At 38.2% G+C, this 6000-nt stretch overlaps 1 protein-coding gene across 9 annotated transcripts in view; it reads left to right on the plus strand.

Moving 5' to 3' along the window:
* The window catches only part of Zbtb20 (zinc finger and BTB domain containing 20), a 751404-nt gene that overhangs the window by 304031 nt on the left and 441373 nt on the right, over positions 1-6000 (plus strand). For 7 of the 9 annotated variants that reach the window (XM_029470523.1, XM_029470521.1, XM_029470520.1 and 4 more), the window contains one exon: positions 704-777. The exons of the other annotated variants lie outside the window; for them this stretch is intronic. The gene's annotated coding sequence lies outside the window, so the exon portion shown is untranslated. The remainder of the gene's footprint in view (positions 1-703; positions 778-6000) is intronic. 9 annotated transcript variants of the gene reach the window in all.

The following is a 6000-nucleotide window of genomic DNA, read 5'->3' on the forward strand; positions in this document are numbered from 1 at the left end:
ATTTAAACCAGGATGTCTCAGTCAACCCTTATGACCTTCCCATGTTACATTGGTGACAGGATGGTACACAAAGTTCAGTATGATGTGCAGTGGGGCACAGGCAGCCCCTAATGCAGTGTGGTAGGAATTTTGCAGTTTGTGTTGCTAACTCAATTGGTTTACCTCTAATTTGCAGCCTTGCCCCCATAGGTAAATCATTTGAAACCACCTATTAGTGTTTTTCTAATTTCTCTCAGTCATAATTTTCCTTTAACCTGTATATTCAATCCACCGATATCTCCATGTTGTCCTATGATCTTAATGGTTTCCCTATTCTTTGGGTTGTGAAGTTCTTCTTTGGGATATTTCTTTTTCCTCTAAATTGCTTATATTGTAAATAAATTCACTGTAAGAAATGTCTACCCATACCACAATGCAGCCCTTGACATGGAGGGAGATTTGGGTTTTTTCAGAATTACCTTTGTTTCATCTCTAGATCCTTTTATTTTCATTTAGAATCCACTCAGGGAAAAGGTTTTTTTTTTTCCCCCTCTCTCTTGCTCGCTCTCTCTTTCTTTCTTTTTCCCCCTTAACAGGGATAAAAAAGCTCCGCTTGACTGATAATGCATTGCTTTGGATGGGGAAACATTATGAAAGTTTAATTTTTAATTAAATCTGAAATACCAATTATAACTGAAAGAGATTTTAACCTGTTTCTTTTCAGACTGCCTGAAGTTACATTTTGAGACTGAAATCACTGCACCTTAAAAACAAAAGATTGGGCTGCACTGTGTTCCTGTAAGTGGGAGCTTCCTTTACCTTCCTCTGTGTTTTCTGTGACCAATCCACAAAGAGACAAAACCACTGCTATCATAGTAACCAGTCGAGAGGGAACATCTGAATGTCCCCAAAGAAATATATCCTTAAATGATTTCCTTTTTAAAGAAAGTTATTGAGCTCAATATTTCAGGGTGGCTTTTATTCCCTCGAAATTATGAAACCTTTCTTTTGGCAGGTTTGAATTTCATTAGGGAGGGTGTCGCCCACTGTGTATCAGCATGGTGGCATAAATCCTGTGTGGAAAGATGTGTGCATTCTTAAACCAGACTCTTAAGAGGTAAATGAATTCTTTTGAATCAAAGTAAATTTCAGTTTCTTTGGTGATGTCACTAGGAATTTTTAGCCTTTGTGTCAATGGAAATGGAAAGTTCCTGATGACATCACAGGATTCTATAGCCTGAAGATTTGGGGCAAACCTAAGTAAAAATGCATAATTCCCTTGTGTGCGCGTGTTCCCCATTCTGCTACGAAACAGTCAAAATAGCACATCTTATGTCTTCCCGTGAGCTACAAGGCTGTCTCTCAGTCCCATTGTTCCATAAATGCATGTCAGAGTCTACCACAGTCTGCTCTACCCTTATTTAGCTGCTGTTTTGTCAATGTACTTGGAAGAACAATTAACATTTGGGATTTCAATGTCTGAATAACAGGCAGTGAATAGAACTGGAGCAAATAAAAGATTCAGATGCCCAGGGTAGGAAACAGAAGCTTATAGTTGGTGGGAGAGAGAAAGAAAATCATTTTAGTGCTTGCATTCAGGGTGAGAAATAGTATAAGGAAAGAGGCTATACATGTTTTGGATCAAAATAAACATTTTTTTTAAATAAAGTCAGGTTTCTGGGGCCTCCTAAGTTTCGCAGTCTGATGTTTTCTGTCAGTCTTAAACATCACGTCTTATGTGGGGGTGCCGAATGTGGTGTCCTTACTGTGTCCTGGTTTCTGCCATGCAGGTCCTCCCAGAGGGCCAGACCATTCCTCCATTTCACTTCACTTCCTTCGCTACAGTCTTTGATTAGTGTCTGAAGTCAGACCTAGGGGTTAACATGTCTGCATCCTTTGTCTGACAAATCCTAAATTCTTTTTTATTTGTTTGTTTTGTTTTGTTTTTGAGAGAAATGGAACCGAGGGCACCTTGGCATCTTGGTTTTGTTGCAGATCCAGACTGAAACATAAGTAATGGTTGCTAATTTTGTTGTAATCACAACAGTTCAAGCCTCTAGACAGTAAGGTTTCAAAAAGTAAGGTCATTCATTTTTTTAATCCCCAATATTTATCACTGTAATGGATAAATACACATAAAAAGCTATGTTCTTAGTATGATTAAAAACATTTTAAAAAGTCAGAAATCTGAGATTCCTTACGGTAAAGAGGTATCTGGTAAAGTTTCTGGCACTTAGGAAAAGGATCATGAAGAAAATCATTTGCTATAGACTCTGCTTCTATTCATAGCAGACAAGGTGCCAGCCTCCTGTTCTTCTCTCCTTGCTTATACTTGCTTTCCTGACTCAAAAGAGAAGTACTTACTCATATATATCCATTTTGTCTGTGGCATAATCTTCAGGTGTTTTCTGTGTAAAGTCTGCATTATTTTTTATATACTAGAATTGGCTTCAAAGGTAAAACCACCCGGATGGAGAGTAATTGGCCCTGCCCATCTCTCCTGTTGGCTATATGGTAGACTGTGTTTGAAGTGTAGCAAGTAGCAACGTGGATGCTGGTTTTCGAAGAGTCTTGCAAAATTGCTGAGTAGATACTCTTTCCATTGAGTCAGACATCAAAACCAGTTCTCAACACCATAAGATCACAATATTCTTTAAAACTCAGACTATCATAAAACATAACAGCAGCAAAAAATGTGAACGAAGGAAGGAAGGAAGGAAGGAAGGAAGGAAGGAAGGAAGGAAGGAAGGAAGGAAAGGCGTCTCAATTGATATCAGTAAGCTGAGGCATGGGTAATGAGTTCAGGTGTGGAAACCATACTGACTCCCAATGCAGATCATTCTTAAGCATGTCGCTGTGACAGAAGACCAACCCCTGATGTGGAGGCTTACTGGTTTCATCTAAAAGTAGTGTACACAATGCTTTATAGGGGACAATATAATTTTGATAATCATTGAAACTTACTGTATACCAAGTAGTCTAAAATTAATGAATAAAGCAAAAATCTGAAAATATTATCAAAACTTCATTATCTCTACACATTTTGATACTCTTGGTTATGCCCCTTGGCCTTTATAGACCAATTTACTGGTTCACTTAATATTCATTATGGTGATTGACAAAGATGGTCCACTAGAAATTTCAGTAGTTATTCGGCTTATAGTTTTGAGGATAAAGCCAGGAATCTGAACATGGAATTTAAACTTACCAGCAGTATGAGTGGTGTTAAAATGTAGCTAAAGTCAGAGCTCAGTTTTGTAGAGAACACTTTTGGGGTGTTGGGACTGGAATAAAATTAAATAATTTAAAATAAATTTGTTACCATGCTAATTTATTTCATACTGCCTTTATTAATGCTGTAATTTCACAATGCAGAGGGACGTATCAGAACTTTTCTATTATTTTACCGAGAGTCTGATCCTAGACCTATCATAATTTGTTTCACCGTTCAGTTTTATCACATGCATGCCTTCCCCTTCTACCGTAAGAAGATCAAATCACTGTGTACAAAAGCTGATAACCTCTGTCTCTGTGCCCCAACAAAATGAAGCAGTTGTACTTTTGCAAATATCCATGGAAGCTGTAGCATACAGAGGAGAAATCGTGTCATTGGAATGTCAGAGGACAACTCCAGAAAAAACTCAAAAGAGTGCGCTACTCAAACTTCTCTCTCTTCTCCATATATTAACATCTATTGTGTTCATCCTGTGAACAAAGCATGTTCATTAACACCTATGGCATGTAATTAAGGGGTTTTTAATGTGTTTGGTAAAAAAATTAAAATTAAAAAATTTTAAAAATGGAATCATTAATTCATTCTTCAATTCTACTTGATGCTCCAACATGTAATAAGCACACATGCTCCACTATGTTCATAGCAGCCATATTTATAATAGCAGAAGCTGGAAAGAGCTCAGATGTCCCTCAACAGAGGAATGGATACAGAAGATATGGTACATTTACACAATGAAGTATTACTCAGCTATTAAAAACAACGACTTCATGAAATTTGCAGGTAAATGGATGGAACTTGAGAATATCATCCTGAGTGAGGTGATCAGTCACAAAGGAACAAACATGATATGTATTCACTGATAAGTGGATATTAGCCCAAAAGTTCAGAATACCCAAGATTCAATTCACAGACCATTGAAGCCTAAGAAGATGGAAGACCAAAATGTGGATGCTTCAATGCTTCTTAGAAGGGAGAACAAAATACTCAAAGGTGGAAATATGGAGACAAGGTGTGGAGCCAAGACTGATGCAAAGGCCACCCAGAGACTGCCCTACCTAGAGATCCATCCATGTACAGCCTCCAAACCCGGATGTTATTGTGGATGCTGGGAAGTGCTTGCTGATGGAAGCCTGATATGGCTGTGTTCTGAGATGTTCTTCCAGAGCCTGACAAATACAGAGGAAGAAGCTTGTAGCCAACCATTAGAATGAGCTCAGAGGTCCCTGATGGAGGAGAAGGGATTAAAAGAGCTGAGGTGGTTTGCAGCCACATAGAGGGAACAACAGTGTCAACAGGCCAGACCCCCCCCCCCAGAGATCCTGGGGACTGGACCACCAACCAAAGAATACACATGGAGGGACCCATGGCTCTTGCTGCATATGTAGCAGAGGATGGCCTTGTTGGACATCAGTGAAAGAAGAAGCCTTTGGGCCTGAGGGTGTTAGATGCCGCAGTGTAGGGGAATGCTGGGAGGATGGGAGTGGGTGGGTGGGGGAGCATCCTCATAGAGGCAGGGGGAGGGAGGATGTGATAGGGAGGCTCTGAAGGGGAGACCTGGAAAGGGGAAAACATTTGAAATGTAAATAAAGAAGATATCCAATTTTTAAAAAAGGCAAAAAAAGAAGAATATAGATATGAGCTCTGCATGCTGAGCTGTATTTACAACCTCTTAAGGTATAAGAAACTAACTCAGTACACACATCATTACAAAATGACAAATTGTCTCCATGAAAAGAACTGTGTATGCAAGAGGATAGTTGGTGAGGTAAGGCTAATTGTAATCATCATTAAAGCATCAGTTCTGAGTTTGAGGAGCCTGGCTCTCCTGAAATATAGGCCTAAGGTAGGACACATTTCCCATATGTATAAACAGAGAATGCTGACAACCTTCTGAGATAAGGCCAAGCTCATTTCCTTTGTGGTTAATAATTATTAGAGCCTGGTTGCTGGTTAACCCACTTTTTAAATATTTTACAGTATTCTTTACATAAATAAAGAATATATGTCAACAATATCTTTTACTCCTAGATTGTACTTTTTCCTGTTAAATCTTAATCTTATCTTTAAATGTGGTATATTTTACCTTATGCAATTAACAGTGGTCTAGAAACAATGAAAGCCTTGAAAATTGTTACTTTCTACAGCAATACTAAATTTCTAGATTGAAGAACAAATCAGATGATCTTAAAACATGTTACCTTAGTATCCTAGGAAATCGCTAAACCAGAACAGAGGTAGTGAGTGGTTTGTTTTCATGATATTATAAATTAGCCTTTTCAATTAAAAACAATAAATAGAGGAAATTTTAATATTAGGCTATAAAAATGTAGGCTATGATATAAAGAAATGAAAATTATCTGTCATAATTGAGATAGAAGATATCACCATGGGAAAACACTACAGCAGCCAAGAACCTTTAAGTTCTTTTTCTTGTCTTCTTATTTAGGAAATGAGCAAAATTCAGGCCTAGGATTCATATCTAAGTTACACAGTTAACTATACAGCCATCTAATTAAATACTTAATAGCCCAAGTGGGAAAGCTGTACCTGTGAGCCCTAATTCACATTACTACATACAAACCCCCAATAGATGATCACAGTCCCCACCATAACCCTGTCACCTTTATGCAGAAGCCTCTCTTAATAGAAATATGAACAACATAGGTGACTCTGTTTGTTTACTTAATGTACCAGAGACCTTTTAAAAGTTGTCATTGCTACTCACATTGTAGCTATTCATAAAAAATGAGGAGGAGGAGGAGGAGGAGGAGGGGGAGGAGGAGGAG

The sequence above is a fragment of the Mus caroli genome, chromosome 16 (genome assembly GCF_900094665.2).
Source record: "Mus caroli chromosome 16, CAROLI_EIJ_v1.1, whole genome shotgun sequence".
In the NCBI taxonomy this organism is placed as follows: Eukaryota; Metazoa; Chordata; class Mammalia; order Rodentia; family Muridae; genus Mus; species Mus caroli.